The sequence below is a fragment of the Ctenocephalides felis genome, unplaced genomic scaffold (assembly GCF_003426905.1).
Source record: "Ctenocephalides felis isolate EL2017-DRISC unplaced genomic scaffold, ASM342690v1 CF-g0.4_SCAFFOLD_01604, whole genome shotgun sequence".
Classification (NCBI taxonomy): Eukaryota; Metazoa; Arthropoda; class Insecta; order Siphonaptera; family Pulicidae; genus Ctenocephalides; species Ctenocephalides felis.
Genome location: NW_020537758.1, coordinates 48,268,008 through 48,286,473, shown reverse-complemented (window position 1 = coordinate 48,286,473; position 18,466 = coordinate 48,268,008). Strand labels below are relative to the sequence as shown.

Below are 18,466 nucleotides of genomic sequence, written 5' to 3'. Positions count from 1 at the left end.
ACGACGATCACATTAGTAACCGTTGCAAAGTAGATGATATTGTATATTTTAAACAAAAAAAAAACTAACAGGTCATATGGCCAAAAAAAAGTTGATTTTGTGTGGCCTCTGTTGGCGTAATGGATAGATTGATGGCATCGTACCTTAAAGGTACCGAGTTCGAATCATACCTCAGGACAAAAAAAGAGTATTGTTCACGTTGTGGTATTATTTAGTGTTGAATAACACAAAATTATATTTAGATATAACAAACTAACAAGTCATGAGGCCGAAGAAAGCAGAATCGATGTGGCCTGTGCTGGCGTAATTGGTAGAACGATGGGTTCGTACCCAAAGAGTGCCGAGTTCGAACCATACCTCGGGACAAAAAATGGAAAGCGTGGTATTTATTATTTATTGTAAGATAGCACAAAGATAAAATTTGGATTTAATAAACTAACAGGTCATGAGGCCAAAAAAAAGCAGAATCGATGTGGCCTGTGTTACCAGTCCCGGGACACAAAACGCAAAATAGCGTGACTGTTGACGCTGTGGAACGAGGTATGCACGGAATCACATCCGTTCGAATTTGAAACCCCAGGTATGCTCCCCTCGATCTCGATTGAGAGGAGAGATACGCGCGAGAATCCCGTATCATCCCCTAATGAACCCCGCAGCACCCCGAAAGGGGCGAGGGGGGATTATAGGGGGGTGTGGGGTCGCGAACCCGCAACCCTGTGGTCCCGCCCTCGAAAAAGGGAGAGGGGGGACTATAGGGGGTGAGGGTTCCGCGCGACGACCACCACTGGGTCGCGCCGGTTGAAAAGCTGGGTGCGTCACAGGTTGGGTCGGTGTGCGAGTCCCCGGAGCACCCTCGAGAGCGATGATGGTGTGTGGGTGAGGGAAAATGCGGTGACGAGGAAAAAAGGGTTGGAAAGATATGAGGAGGGAGAGATAGGGATGTGGGAGAGAGATAGGGGGAGAGATAGGGGGAGAGATAGGGGTGGTGGAAGAGATAGGGGGAGAGATAATGAGGGGAGTGATAAGGTAGGAGGGGAGAGATGGAGAGAGAGACCGAGGGAGGATGGAGCGACGTCGCAGACTTAACACATTTGTAAATGCGTTTAGTCTCGCCTATCGCTTTCTTTTCCTCATCCATCCTCTCATCTCTCCCCCCTCTCTCCCTCCCCTACTATCTCTCCCCCTCATCTCCCTCCCCTTATCTCTCTCCTCCTCCCCTATCTCTCTCCCTCTCCCTTATCTCTCATCTCTCCCTATCTCTCCCACCACCCTATCTCTCCCCTATCTCTCCCTCCCTATCTCTCCCTCCTCATATCTTTCCACCCCTTTTTTCCTCGTCACCGCATTTTCCCCACCCCACACCCCCATCATCGCTCTCGAGGGTGCTCCGGGGACTCGCACCCCGACCCAACCTGTGACGCACCCAGCTTTTCAATCGGCGCGACCCAGTGGTGGTCGTCGCGCGGAACCCTCACCCCCCTATAGTCCCCCCTCTCCCTTTTTCGAGGGCGGGACCACAGGGTTGCGGGTTCGCGAACCCCACACCCCCCTATAATCCCCCCTCGCCCCTTTTCGGGGCTGCTGCGGGTTCATTAGGGGATGATACGGGATTCTCGCGCGTATCTCTCCTCTCAATCGAGATCGAGGGGAGCATACCTGGGGTTTCAAATTCGAACGGATGTGATTCCGTGCATACCTCGTTCCACAGCGTCAACAGTCACGCTATTTTGCGTTTTGTGTCCGGAGGTATGAATCGAACTCGGTACCCTGTTGGCATGAAGCTAGCACGCTAGCAATACGCCAACACAGGCCACATCGATTCTGCTTTTTTTCGGCCTCATGACCTGTTAGTTTATTAAATCCAAATTTTATATTTGTGCTATCTTACAATAAATAATCAATACCACGCTTTCCATTTTTTGTCCCGAGGTATGGTTCGAACTCGGCACTCTTTGGGTACGAACCCATCGTTCTACCAATTACGCCAGCACAGACCACATTGATTCTGCTTTCTTTCGGCCTCATGACTTGTTAGTTTGTTATATCTAAATATTAATTTTGTGTTATTCAACACTAAATAAATACCACAACGTGAACAATACTCTTTTTTTGTCCTGAGGTATGATTCGAACTCGGTACCTTTAAGGTACGATGCCATCAATCTATCCATTACGCCAACAGAGGCCACACAAAATCAACTTTTTTTTGGCCATATGACCTGTTAGTTTTTTTTTGTTTAAAATATACAATATCATCTACTTTGCAACGGTTTACTAATGTGATCGTCGTGGCGTCGCGCGTTAGGAGCTGGGAGTCACTGGAGAGGACGTGGTAGCAGGATCGAGACGTGGTAGAGGTAAGCAAGGTAAGAGTATTAGTTCTTAACGTGGGTAAGTATTGGGGTTAAGGTAGGGTAGTGTGAAGTAAGGTAGGAGATGGTAGCGTCAATATGATAGGAATATTAATGTAATTAATGTAATAATTACGCGAATCAAAATAAAGATATATTAGTATTGATAAAGATATTCGAAAAGAAGAAAATAACACCAACACTGAAAACTTAATTTTTTTTATAAGTTATAGTTAAGAAAACTGACCAATATACAAGGTATATTAATTCAAATGATCTGATTAAGACTTTAAATAATAATACAGATTAAAGTGATTGAAAAATTTAAGTTAATATTTTTGACATGATTGAAATGAGTGAAAAACCATAGATTAGTCTATTTAAAATGGCCAAAGTTATAACTACATTAACTTTATTGATCATGATAGAATTAGATTACAAAAATTATATTATATAAAATTTATTCAAAATATTAAATCCTCTTCGAAGAACGAATTATTGAGCATATTAATGTTCATAATAACATTAGCTTATCAGTTTATAATACCTGTACCTGTATCTTATGTTTCTAATATATATCACTGAAAATGGTGTGAAATGAAACACTCCAAATAAAGTTCAGTTAGTTTTATTCAAAACTCTTAATGTATCACAGTATTTAATAATACAATTATATTAATTTATTCTTACAATTGCCGTAATGAAGATGACTAAAATACATTAACTATAATATATTATAGTATGTATTAGAGATGGGCTTATCATATCCGAAGCCGGATCGACTCGGATTTAACTCCGCTTCAGGAAGGAGTTATATCCGCTTAACAACTCCACGACTCCGACAACTTTGAAACCGAAATACTCGACACAAATGCGTCGAAGTGCGTTGTTTATGCATCTAAGGATTTGCCAAATCCCATTTAATTTTTTTAAATGAAAATTTATGAATAAAATAAAATTACAATTATAATAATAAAATAATTTTTCTAAAAAATTCACAAATAAATGACGAGTTTTAAAACTTTTCGGTCGACCACATGATCGACTCAACGACTCGTAATTTTAACAGTGTTGACCAAAGTAAAAACGCAAAACTTTCTTTTGATGAGAAAATAATTGATTTTTTGGAATAATTTTATATAAAAATAACGTAGTAAACTTTGTAATAAAAGCAAAACATTTATCATAAAATATTTTCATCAAATAATATTACTTCTGCTTTATAATTTTTTCTTCTGCTATTTCCATTCGAGAATTAATATTATATCAGGTAGTTCGATTAGCATATTATTACTTTTATACAATTATATAATTGTGTAAAAGTAATAATATAATATAAATATTTTTTGCTGCTTAAATACATTGACGTCACTGATATATTTTACACTCTAAAAGTATTGTTATTTCAGGCTATGGAAAAAACAGACTAAATGTGTCCAAATTCACGGTCAAAGATTGTCGTAGTTAGAAATATGACCCCTTACTATTCAATAAATTATACATTGGAGTTATTCACAATTGAACACAATTTCATTGTTCTGTATCTTTGAAGTAATATTTTTGTATTTTCTGGAAAAAAACGTATACCTAAAAGGTCATAAAACTGCCTGTTTAGAAGACGAGAAAGCGACAGCTTCCTTAGTACCAGTGTTCGCGCCAATTAAAGCATGCGGTTAGATTGATATATAATCAAAAAATCATCAGTCGAAAATCACATAATAAATAAAATCAATCAATACGTTATCAACAAACATATTAAAATTATTGTAAATACACTTATAACTTGTTATTAACATAAAATAAATATTACTAGTTACAAATTATAGTATTTTACAATTGGTCCTTCAAAATTCAATCACAACAATCATTGAAAAAACAACCAGTTTAGGGAAGTCGGATATGACAAATCCGGCGAGACAACTCCACTCGGATTCACTCCGAGGTAGGAGTTGTATCTGAGTGATAACTCCGGAGTGAGTTACCCATCTCTAGTATGTATATTTATATTAATAATAATACAGTATGATATTAAATTAAGTGATATTTATAGCTAAGAAAAAGAGTGCACCATTTAAAGAAATAATGGAAATTAAAATATTTAAACAAGAGAAAACATCAGTCGTCTGGCGTATTAAATGTTTAAGGCACTCGACTAACTTAAGGGTTTGCAAAAAAGCAAAGTTTATTATCAGCGCGTTTCTACCGAGTCAAAGCAAGATGGTTGCAAACAGTAAAGAAGCTGTTCTACACAATTGTTTACACTAAAAAGTGCACTCAATAAGTATCCCTATTAATAACACAAGAAATTTTTAAAATTTAGACATGTTTAAATATTTTTGTAATTTACGTTACAGCATAATGTAATTTGGCCGTAAAGTGGCTCATAATTAAATTAAAACAACAAATTAAATCAAATACAATATATTTATTCATTATTTCATTAACATCTAGGCACTTAACTATTCAATGAATCACAGTAGGCATCTTCTCTGGTGACAAGACGGACGGACGGACGGACAGCATAATTAGTAGATGAAATTATTGTTTTCACTCATGAGCAACTTGAGAGTTCACCACTTGGCTTGTAGTTGTCGTTTACCCTATAAAAAAAAAACAAATTAGTAACAAGTCTCATGAAATATACTATAATAATAAATTACCTGATTAATCATTCAGCCCCGTCTTCCAAGCAATCTCAGTAAAACCTTCATAGTAAAACTCAACAAGTGGTATTTATAATAACTGATTAAGTTAGTGAGGTTAGTCATGTTATTGAGTTAATAAGAGTTAAGTTAATCATGCATAATTATAGGCAGTTATTAAAAAAAAACACTTGCGAGTCATTCACATGTAATAGCTTCAGGGCAGTAATAGTTGGATTGAGAAGATCTGCAAAAAAGAAACATTTTAGAAATGTTTGCATTTATACTGGTATGGATAAACACATACCTGGTAAAATGTTTCTGGAAAGATTCCTGGTGAAGTAGTGTGAGTGCAGAGCACCACTAGTTGCAAGGACCTGAAAAAAATAAACATGTTATTTATTGTTCACAATTATACTGATTATGGATAAAAACGTACTTTTTAAATTATATTCAGAGCGATTCCTGGTGAAGGGGTCAGTGTGCAGAGCAGCAGTAGTTGAAAGAACCTGAAAAAAAATAAACATGTTATTTATTGTTCACATTTATACTGATTATGGATAAAAACGTACTTTTTAAATTATTTTCAAAGCGATTCCTGGTGAAGGGGTCAGTGTGCAGAGCAGCAGTAGTTGAAAGAACCTAAAAAAAATAAACATGTTATTTATTATTCACATTCATACTGATTATGGATAAAAACGTACTTTTTAAATTATTTTCAGAGCGATTCCTGGTGAAGGGGTCAGTGTGCAGAGCAGCAGTAGTTGAAAGAACCTGAAAAAAAAACATGTTATTTATTATTCACATTTATACTGATTATGGATAAAAACGTACTTTTTAAATTATTTTCAGAGCGATTCCTGGTGAAGGGGTCAGTGTGCAGAGCAGCAGTAGTTGAAAGAACCTGAAAAAAAATAAACATGTTATTTATTATTCACATTTATACTGATTATGGATAAAAACGTACTTTTTAAATTATTTTCAGAGCGATTCCCGGTGAAGTGAGTCAGTGTTCAATTTTCACTCGATATTTGGCCATTCGATACTCAACAATTTGCTTGATATAATATCTTGTGGCCTCCATATGATTTTATCTTGATGACCAGAAATAGAATGTAGAAATTTACTAGCAGTTTAAGAATTGCGCTTGGTTTTATATGGAATGCATTAACATGAATTGAAAACAGTGAAAATTAAAATCTAATGTAATATGTCAAATCTACATTGCATAATCTCAAATGATTCAAACGACCACATTATTTTTCAATAGTTGAATAGATTAGTGTATTAGTATTTGTTATTATTAATATTAAAACTACTGATGCTACCTAACTAATAAATTAACCCACATGCAAGACATATCGTGATCATTCGAATCATGAAATTCAATGCCTTAATGATTTTGTAAATTTCTAAAAGTTATAGTGACAACTAAAGTATTGATCAATTAATATCTTGAACAAAATCACCGCTTAATAAATCTATTCGTGCCAAATGCAATTCCAATAAATACCACATTCATGGCGTCACAGTAACAATGTTCGTACAAAAATTGAAGGACTCTGGTAGTAGCAAACGCAAACTTAGCCGCACCTGCAAAATACACAAATTATTATTGAATTTAGTTGTTTATACATACGTACATTATTAAATGTCATTGTTGATGCGTCACCGAAGCTGTCTTCGTATGCAATGCAGCGCTCCAGCGAGGTACAGAATAGTCTTTGTTTGCATCTTTATATTCATTCAAATTGTAACTATTCTTTGGCAATTTGTTGTTCAAATTGTAACTTTTTTTCAATAACTAAAATTATGCATTTAAAACAAAAAATGGCTTTTATGGAAAAGTAATTTTGCTTTAAAATTTTTTATGTCATGATGATTGTGATCCAATTTACACAATACTTCTGATCTATAAATTGAAATGAATTAGCAGATGATAATGATGTAAATAAGACTTCAAATTAAACGATACGTATAAATGTACTCATAGTAATTCTCAAAATGACTTAACAGTCATTATTTTTTACTTTCACAACTTTTTACTATTACTTTCGATTATTTCTTCTGCACAATGACCGCCAGCCATTCAATTGTGAACTCTTGCTCAGTCAACAAACTAATAATATGTAGTTTTATTTAACAGTGGGCACCAAATGATGCAAAATAAAATAAGCAGATAAAATATATCCGGCGTACGTCTTAGACAGTAGTACGACTTGAGCAAAAACTACATAAATCGAGCACACGTTTTCCAAAAAAAAAAACAGAAATGAGGAAAGGTTTCAATTAAATCTAAAACATCTTAAAACTCGAAAACACGAAATGAAATCCGCAAAGAGAAATATAATTAGCACAAGTACAACGTACCAGGTGACGCATGTTCTCCACAGACAGCGAAGGGTCAGGCCCGCTCGTCCGTGTTCGACGACGTCTCGTTGTGTTCTTCCAGCAATCGCCACGATGAAAATGAACTCTAGCAATGACAACTCCATAGACAACTCCCTCTCCCAACTCCTATAGTCGCAAAGCATAGATGTGCAAAAGACTTGTAGACGTGCGACTGCAGAGCGTGCACGTTCGCTCGGTCGAAGATGGCGTTACAGAAACTCGAACGCCTCTTCTGTTTTGAAATCGAAACGACGTTCATTTGAATCTTCAATTTTAACAATAAGGGTTTAATAAATTAAACAACGATATTCCATTCTTTTAATAAACTCTCTAAAAATTTACACTGCAATGAATTAGTCGTTGGTTATTGAAATAAATTTGGTGTAGAATAAATTTTATTTTCTTTCACTAACCTGTGTTTTGCAGTACACTTGTTTGCTTTTCCTTTCTCGGGTACAATTTTTTTTAAATATTTTTACATTTTTAAATATACAGACAAGTTTTCACTGTTTTATTTATATATCGCTCATATACATGAATAATTTTGAAATTTATTAACAAAAGCAATTTTCTAATAAAATCAGAATAGTTTTGTGGAATTGCTTTTAAATTTTGGTAGAAAATTTAGTTCTACATTCCTGCAACACGTGCAGCCATTAAATATTATATAAATACAAACATACAATTTTTTTTCAAGTTTTGACTTATTGGTTTACAATAAAATTACTAATGATGATACAAACTAGCCACAAAACTATTGTCAACTAATAAATTTAGCGCAAAAGAGTCTTACTGTGTACTTATTGAGAGTAGAGTTGGTTAAATATTTTGAAATATGAACTAGCTGTAAGTGGAATTCTGTCTTAAGGCAATTAGGGCATCGTGCCTTAAGGCAAATTGCTGGAACTTCCCGTACCAAAAATTATTATTTGTTTTAAAAACGAGTAACATTTTCGAAAAAATAAGATTTTTGAGAAACTATAAATTTGACAAAAAATTACTTTTTTTTGAAAAAAAAAATGAAAAAAAAAATATTTAAATTTTTTTTTTTTAAATCTTTTTTTTTTGAAAAAAAAAATGTTTTCTTTATTTTGACATATGTTGAAAGATCTGAACTTTTTTCAAAGCAATCATACTGCTTTAAATGCATAGAGACAAAATATAAAGCGCGCAAGCGCCGCGTCGCTGTCTAACGGGTAAACATTGGTACGGAACCCATAGGAATGTAAACAAAATTTATACTTATTGTTAAAATCTCTATAAAATATCTGATAATTTGATGTGCATATGTCTAATAATCATTTTTGACCGCCAAATGGCCTTTTTTTTACTTTTTTCGTTATATCTCCGAAACCACTAAACCTGCCCTTATAAAAATCAAATCTTCATCTTGTCAATACAAGTAAAATGTTTTTTGAATTATTAAAATCGAACGCTCCGTTCTATTAAAAACTGAGGTACCGTTTTTGGCACTTTTTGCCCCATATCTTCGGAACGGCTAGACCTACCTCCGCCAAAAACTAATCAGCACGTCTCCTTATCAATACGGATTAAATTATTCAAATTGCTTCATCCGTGTTCCCGAAATCGTCAACGAAAATTTGTATCCGCACACACATACATACTACGCACACACACACACACACACAAACACACACACATACATCCATTTTTCCTAAGGTATGCCAAAATATTCAGAAACCTCTGAAACGTAAAGATATATATTTTCAATTTCGATTTTTTTGCGATTACTATAACTTACCCTACGGGAAGTCAAACCAAGAAAAAAATCAAACCAAGGTCAAAAGAAAAATATAAAGCAATTTGAATTATCTAGTGAAAACAAACCACTCCTTTGCAAAGTTGAAAAACAATTAAATGAATAACATATAATAAATACTACTTTTCCCATTTTATGATTATTTTAATTGATCATTACAATTTTTACAAGTGTATTTCAATAATTAATAATTTTATAACAGCTTAAATGGTGTTCATAATAAAATAAAACCAATTTTCAAAATATAGAAAATTTAAAAATTTATTTTTAAAAATGTGAAAATACACATCACAAACATTATAAAGTTATTGGTATATAAGAACGCAAGTAAATATATACACACTGTAATACTATGCTATACATAAATTTAAAATCTTGTTTAAATGTACGTTGCATAACTTTAGCTTTTTTTATGCTCGTAAAGATAATTATATATTTCTCAAATTCATATTACTGCAGGCCAAAATATCAGACAAAAGCTGGAAATTTTGAGACTACTCTCCCTTCCTGATAGTTACCAGAGCAACAGGGAACGTGCAGGAAAAATTATAGCTTCACTAAAGGTTGAATACATTCAAACATTATTAATTTACTTAATATTTTTATTACAATTTATTCCTCCAGGCCAAGAATCCTGCCTACCATCTAGATTTCGACACCAGGATTTACATTTCCCACATGATCCAGCCAAGGCAACGCTTCAACGCGATTGCCAAAATGTTCTACGACTCGGATATCGGGTCTTTAGATTTCACAAATGGAATAAATAAAAATAACAGTGATGGTACTGTCACCAAATACGATAGTGCTGCCATTATAAATCAGTGGGTCGCCAATGTTACAAGAGGACACATCACGGAATTGGTCAACCACGGAAGGTGGTGAATTTTTAATAAAATTGATTTTTATTTGATCACATATTGACAAATTTATTTTGCTCCAGCGGATGTTTATGGTGCTGTTGAACGTCATATACTTTAAAGGCGAATGGAGAAAACAATTTCCTGAGGAGAATACAATGTTGGGAAAATTCTACCTGGATATCGATAAATAAATTACATAAAAAAATAAATTAAATTTTAATATATATACTAGATGATCCGACAGACGTTGTCTTGTACCCACGTCTACAATTTTTACAATCCTTTACTAATATATACAGTTTACCTAAAAATAATAAGTATGTTTTTTAAGTTACTCTTCACACCAAAATCAATATGAGTGATGTTAATTGTTCTTAACTGCTTTAAATAAAATGATGGTCTTAATTTCCACACTATTTTGGAAATTGAAATCTTTTAAACGGTACAACAAATTCAGAAAAAATTAATATATAGTATCCGCGGTAAAAGTACAATACGTACTACCTTGGATTTTTTCTAATTGTTCCAATAATGTTGCCTACAATTTTTATAATTTCGTATTATATTTTAATAGGTTTTTAGTAATTATAATATCTAAATTACATTTTTCTTAGTAATAATTTAATATACATTATTATCAGGGATTCTCAGCGCCCGCTTTGCCCTCCTATTATTTTACCTGTTTTAACCATAGACCTTATATACATGGACTGCTAGTCCCCATACATTTCTCAGGTACAAAAATGTTCTATGGTATGAATGCACATGAACGAACGAACATGACAAGGCAAGAATTGCGATAGTTTTTCACATTGCAATGTACTCTTGAATTAATATATTTTTTATATTTAAGTGGATTTACACATGTTGGAGAGTTCACGCAACTTGCCACTTACACCAAGTTTATACACTTAAAAATTATTTGTGAACAGAGCTTAGAGTTGCCTGTTTTTGATTCGATCTCGCATTAAATACGGCCGATTTTGGCTTATTTTTACTACGGTGATTTTTTAGATATATACAGCGGACTTTCAATACGGCAGCGAATGAGTTGGCCGCCTTTTAATTCAGTAGACTTTTAATGCGACAGCTATTTATTACGACCACTTTTTGTTATCGCTGCCTTTGAATTTGTTGTTTTGTGCACTGCACGCTGACCAGGCACAGCCCTGGATTCAAAATGTTTACAGAAAATAATAAAAACTACGAGAGTCTTATGATAATAAGCTCATTATATTAGATTTATGAATTCAATATATTAATAATATTAATAGAAAGTACAGTCCTAGGGCATGTCCGAGAGCTGATTTAAACTCCAACTCGATTCAGGTAACAACTGTGAAAGATGTTTTCTTTGGCATTTTAAGCCGCAGTAGTGCCGGACATGTGCATTTTAATTGGAAACATGTTATAAATATATATTCCCCAGCGAAAATTGATACCACTATTGCTGTGTATTAGGTTGTTCACAGCGGAGGTTCGAACCCTCGATCCTGTCCACTCGAAACAGATCGCCTAAGCATTACACCACAGAGTCTTTTTTACAGCGTGGTCTTCTTTTCATGATTAACTTTACAAGTCACTGATTCGTTCCGTAACTCCCGCCGCAGAATATACGAGTAGACTATTTAGTCCAGTCATTTGGTGCAAAAAAGGCTGTTGCCGGTACAGTACTCCGGGAATTCTGAAAATTGGTAATCTTATAGATTTCGAGGTGCTCTTTACGAAAATCAACTTTGCCACCTCAAATTTGAACGGCAAGTTGCCGCCATATTGAAAAAATGGCGTCAAAAAACAGCTTTTTTAAAATATCTTCTTTCTGGCTCAATCTACGATAAAAGTATCTATGTACGAATTAAACTAGAGAAAATTTCCTACAATTCCTTAGAAAACCGTTTTTTTGTAAAATTGATAGTTTGAGAGTACGGCCGCCTCAAAGTCTTTGCTGCTCTCGCCGTAGTATCAAATCTGTCCATATATGACAGCACTTCGAACTTGACCACATTCTCTCTAATAATTAATATTTTCAATGTTAAATTAAGCGAATAAGATCTTAAGCGATCTAATTCAAATATTTTTCGTTTTTTTTTTGCTAAATTTTTAACACTTCAATGGCAAAGTAGCTGTAAATATACTTGCACCTTATAGCTTCAAGTAGCTTGAAGCGTTAAAAAATCAGCAAAAAAACAGAAAAATATTCGAATTATTTTATTTCTAGATCTTATTCGCTCAATTTAATATTGAAAATATTAATTATTAGAGAGAATGTGGTCAAGTTCGAAGTGCTGTCATATATGGACAGATTTGATACTACGGCGAGAGCAGCAAAGACTTTGAGGCGGCCGTACTCTCAAACTATCAATTTTACAAAAAAACGGTTTTCTAAGGAATTGTAGGAAATTTTCTCTAGTTTAATTCGTACATAGATACTTTTATCGTAGATTGAGCCAGAAAGAAGATATTTTAAAAAAGCTGTTTTTTGACGCCATTTTTTCAATATGGCGGCAACTTGCCGTTCAAATTTGAGGTAGCAAAGTTGATTTTCGTAAAGAGCACCTCGAAATCTATAAGATTACCAATTTTCAGAATTCCCGGAGTACTGTACCGGCAAGACGACCAAATGACTGGACTAATTATAGGTATTAAGAAATTGTTTTTCCTCTGGCGGATTCGGCCATAGATAAATAAGCATAAATAGATCGCTATCTCGGGTGATTTGACGTTACACTCATTTTAATTTACGAATTGATCACTACATGGCAGCACATGTACATACAGTATGTAAATTAACCCCTGGTATTACTTCTACATTTGTACATAAAATCAATACAGCCCAAAAATCTGAAAAAATTAATGATTTGAAATAAGAACAAAAGATACGAAATACAAAATATATTTTCAAATATATCACAGACATATTTTTGAAGAATTATAAACTAAACAGAAATAACTGACTACTATTAATTAAAGTATATTACAGACATATTTTTAAAGTACTACAAATTAAAGAGAAATAACTTATTTATATTAATTACTTAACGACTAATAATAATATATTAAAAACTTAAAAACTAAGAAGTGAAAAGCGCAGGGGTATTGACGATGGAATGACAAATTTAGAAGGAATGACAAGTAATGCAATAATTTAAAAGGATAAAAAGAACAGCACATTTTTAAAAAAGAACGAATACTCTCCAAACAAAATAATCCTAAAAACAAAAAATATATATATTGATATCCAAATTGAGATAAAACTAAATTCCTAGGATTAAAATTCATTTACGAGACATTCTTGTTTATTATCTCTTCATTTAATAGTTATTTTGCTATCTAATCAATCATTAATAAAGTTATATTTGACGAAATCTTTGAATAGTTTCTGTATAAGTGTTTTTTTTAAACGTAAGTAACCAAAACCCTAAACTACTTTTAATTTATACTAATTGTAGCTCAAACCCATCTATTGTTTTAATCCAGTTTTTATTGCAAGGAGGTTTAGTTAAAACTATAACTAAACCCTTGCGCTTTATAAACTGCCTGGTCTTTGAGTATGCTCTCTTAATTGAGACAATATCAAAATTCTTGCCCTTACATTTTACGTTTCCGGATTATTTGAAAACTTCTCAGAACATTGTATACTCTTTTGGAATTTATCCTTTAAATTATTGCATTGTTTGTTAATCCTTTTTAATCCCGAAACAAAATTTGATGTATCATACATCTTCTGGGTGTTAAGGCACTCCTACGCCTTTGCCTTATCACTGCATTCTGCGGCAATGTGCAGCTACCACCAAGGACTTCTATTGAATATATTGTTATATCATATTAATTGAAGATATTGTTATTATCATATAAATTATTTTTGCTGCAATTATTATGAAAAAATACCTTTGCGGAAAACTGGTGTTGCTGTAAAAATCCTTTTAGGTTTTTAGGCTTTCATCTCCTAACTAAGAACATAAGATTCATTTATTAATATTTTTTTGCAAATGGTATTAAAGTATTTAGAGTTATAATTACTTGTCCTTGTCCTAGTTGCAGATTGTTCTTCTGGTTCTGTATGAGAGCTTTCTCCAGTGACTTGAAAACTATTCTGTTATTGCCGTAAAGGAGACACTTCTAATTGGTTTCGATTTCAAATTATCTTCGTCTTGTGCCACAAATCGAAGAGTTAGGTCATCCATTAAAGGATTATTCGCCCTCTGCATCCAAATTGAAAGCATCTTTTTACAAATATTTACACACAAATATATATATATATATATATATATATATTAGAGTGGTCCTTAAAATGGTCATTTTTGAATTTCCTTGCTCCCAGGGGCTCAAATGGTTCCAAATTGATAAAAAACAATTCTCTGAAAGTTTTAGCTCTTAATATTAACGTTTAGATAGAGCGCAATTTAATCAAAGTTTGTATGGAAAGAGCATAGAAAAAATTTTGAAAATTTAAAAAAAATCTTTTAGATATAACTTAGCGACAAATGAATGAGTTTTATTCATTCATTTGATCGCTAAATTACATCTAAAAAATATTTTTAATATTTTTGAAAATTTTTCATGTTATTTCCATACAAAACTTTAATTGAATTGCGCTCTATCTAAACGTTAATATTAAGAGCTAAAACTTTCAGAGAATTGTTTTTTATCTATTTGGAACCATTTGAGCCCCTGGGAGCAAGGAAATTCGAAAATGACCATTTTAAGGACCACCCTAATATATATATATATATATATATATATATATAGAAATAAGTGCCACGATATTAACGCGATGATAACGCGAGTTTATTGATAACTACAGACTGTACAAAGAAACTAATGTAATATTTAATTTTTATGTCAATTCATTTCAATAAGTTTACTCGACAATAATCGCGGAAACAAAAATCAGAGAGAACCGTTTATTCGATTGTCCGAAACATAATCTGCAACAGGTTGCTAGATACGAAGTTCTAGATAACTGACTTAGTTGTGTGTACATCACTAGCCAACTGACAGCTGTCAAGTCCGCTACATGTTCACTCCCCTTCAAAAGAATTTTTTTTTTTTTTTTACAATTTATTTTTGTTAATCAAGACTTTAATGTCTTATTTACAAAATTGATATGAGCAAAAAAAATACAAAAAAACAAAAAATGCAATACATTGAATTTAAAATGAAAAAAGTTAAAATAAAAATTAAATTAAAACAGAATACAAAAATAATAACATAAATGAACGATGACGTGATGATGTATGCCGCGTACTACGTCAGGACGCGTGCAGACAATGGGCTAGGTGTTTGGTAGATCGGAAGGCCATTTCTTGCTCAATCTTCTTATCGGTCTGTGAATCGCTTGAATTGTAGGATTTGTATGCTGGATTAATTTATTGTTGAAAGATGAACTTCTAATCTTGATCATTTCGTTGACTGTTGAGATTTTCAAATCCTTATGTAGACAAAAATTCGAAATATACCAAGGCGCATTAGTAAGGATACGCAGAATTTTATTCTGGCACCTTTGAAAAACGAAGTATCTTTAAAAATAAATAAATTCATAATTTGAAGGAGATTTTTTTGGTTTTAATCTTTCTTGGAGGATCCATCGTTGACTCCAAGTGATGTGGTTTAAATTCTTGTGATGTGCTTGGTTGTGAATTTCCTTGTATTGTGTCAAAAGCAGTTCTGCAAAGACTTTGCGGAAGATAGGGCATTACAAGATTATCTTGAGTGTGGCAATAAACTGGATGGCTGTCTAATGACAACTTATGTAGGTTCAGAGAAGTATTGCCATTTAATATAGTCTGCATTTCAACGTTCTTGCTCTGCTCTTTCGAAATTTCCTCTGCAGTTATCTTTGAAGGCATTTGAATGGAATTAATCCTGGACAAGGCATCAGCAACCACGTTCTGTTCACCCTTCACATATATGATATCAGTGGAAAATTGTGAGATGTATTCCAGCTGCCGTCGCTGACGATCTGAAGCCTTCTCTAGTTTCTGTTGAAAAGATATAGGTTTGTGGTCAGTTTTTATGAAAAAATGTCTGCCTTCTAAGAGATGTTCAAAATATTTGATTGCAGCAAAAATAGCTAGTAATTCCCGATCATTTGTGGAGTATCTTTGTTCTGTAGATGAAAGCTTTTTCAAAAAGAAACCTATTGGATGCCAGGCACCATTAAGTTCTTGTTCTAATGTAGTTCCTATAGCAGTAGTGGATGCATCTGTAATTAAATTAATGTTTGCTATGCTTGCAGGATAATGAAGAAGAGTTGCATTTGCCAGAGCTTCCTTAAGTTTGTTGAACGCTGATTGTGATTTGTCATCCCATATAATTAAAGTCTTGCCATTTTTTACTGAGAACTTCAAATAATCATAAAGTGGTCCTTGTATTTTAGCAGCTTGATGTATTGACTTACGATAATAATTTGCCATGCCCAAAAATCTTCGTAGTTCAATCACTGTCGAAGGTTTTGGATAATTAATATTTTTCTCTACTCTGTCTGGTGAAGGAAAATATCCTGCTGCACTCAGCTTGTAACCCAGGAAGTTTACCTCATGTTTACCAAAGACGCATTTCTCTACATTGATTGTGAGTGAATACTCCTGTAGCCTCTCAAAAACCATTTGAAGATGACGACGGTGCTCATTCATGTCAGTGGACATTACCAGGATGTTGTCTATATAAATAAAAACAGCATTAAAATCTTGGAAGATGTGATTGATAAACCTCTGGAATGTCTGGGCGGCGTTTTTGAGTCCAAATGGCATACATAGATACTCGAAGAATCTCCATGGGGTAATAATTGCAGTCTTTTTAATATCCTCTTCATGCATGGGTACTTGGTGGTAGGCTTTTTCCAGGTCTATTTTAGAGAATACTGTTTTCTGATGCAGAGTATTAAACACATTTTGTATTAAGGGTGGAGGATACCTATCGGGCAGCGTGTTTGCGTTCAGCCTCCTATAATCTCCACACAGTCTGAATGTGCCATTCTTTTTTGGAACCATGTAAATAGGGCTTGCCCATGGACTGTTGGAAGGCCTCAAAATGCCCCTGTTCAGGAGATCTTGTATCTCGGACCTAGCTGCAACAGTCTTTTCTCCGAAGATCTTCCTGAACCTGGCAGCTACCGGTGGACCTGTTGTGGTTATCCTATGCGAAAAATGACATGATTTAATATTGGTGGTTACCTGCGGCTTTGTTACTGCAATGTATTGTGCCAGTAAATCCTTGAAAGACTCTGCCGGGTTGACAGTGGAGATGTTGACTTGCTGTGCCTTGAGTACCTTTCCATCAGAGGTAAGGCCTGTGGTCGAATCAATTAATCTTCTGCCCTTCAAGTCTATCAACAGATTGTAGTTGCTTAGGAAATCGGCTCCCATAATGGCTGTGGCTACATCGGCAACAACAAACTGCCAGTTAAAGCTTCTGCGTAGTGATAGATCCAGCTCCAGAGTTCTCTTGCCATACGTGGATATTCTGCTAGAGTTTGCTGCAAACGAAACTAGTTCTTCCTTGGCATGACCATTAGCGAACTTATGGGCTGGTAATATGGATAAAACTGATCCGAAATCTATAAGGAATTGGATTTAAGTCTTTCTGTCTACTAGTCTGTCAGAGCTCAGAGCAAACAGAATTTATTTCACCGTCATTGCATGCTCCAATTAATGACGGTGAAGTTAGTTTTCCGTCCGGTTTAACGATTTGAGCAGGCAGGGCTCCACACACTTTGTGGCTTTCTCACCAAATCTGTAATGATAGTAGCAAACTGATCCACGAGAAGGTGTCCTGGACCTGTGTCGAGAGCCACTTCTTGGTCTTGGCCGATTGTGTTTTAATTCCTGCTGATCATTTTTCTGCCTTCCTGCTGATCATTTTTCTGGATTGCTCCGGAATTGGATATTTAGAAACACGTGGACTGCTCGTGTTTAAGTTTGCCTCGTGATCCAGATCGATCAGAGATCTGTTAAAAGCTGTTTCCTCATTGATGGGCGTAGATCGAGTCGACATCTTCGAAAAAATTAAACGTATAATTTACCTTAGTAAATTTCTTTGTAGCTGTCACGTGCTTTTGTTTACTTCGTCCGGAGTCACCAATTATGGGTACTAGGACGTTCTGTATGTCTTGCTTATTTGTTTCATTTCTCACGTTCGCAGTCACCAGTTATAGAAATAAGTGCCACAATATTAACGCGATGATAACGCGAGTTTGTTGATAACTAACTTAGTTGAGTGTTCATCACTAAACAACTGACGCATCAATCAACTGACAGCTATCAAGTCCGCTACATATGTATACATATATATACATATATATATATATATATATACTCGTATATATATATATATATATATAATATGTATATATATAACATTTTAATAGTTTTCTTGATACATATTCATTATATGCATAATACATCATTATATACATATCTGATAATTAGATTCCGGAAAG

At 34.1% G+C, this 18,466-nt stretch overlaps 1 long non-coding RNA gene across 1 annotated transcript; it reads right to left on the bottom strand.

Moving 5' to 3' along the window:
- Positions 1-4,826: 4,826 nt before the first annotated feature.
- Positions 4,827-6,195, bottom strand: LOC113373188. Its single transcript, XR_003366880.1, has 5 exons — positions 5,960-6,195; positions 5,827-5,896; positions 5,300-5,369; positions 5,011-5,239; positions 4,827-4,950 (listed from the first exon to the last, which is right to left on the bottom strand). It is a non-coding gene; the product is annotated as an uncharacterized LOC113373188 (long non-coding RNA).
- Positions 6,196-18,466: the final 12,271 nt, after the last annotated feature.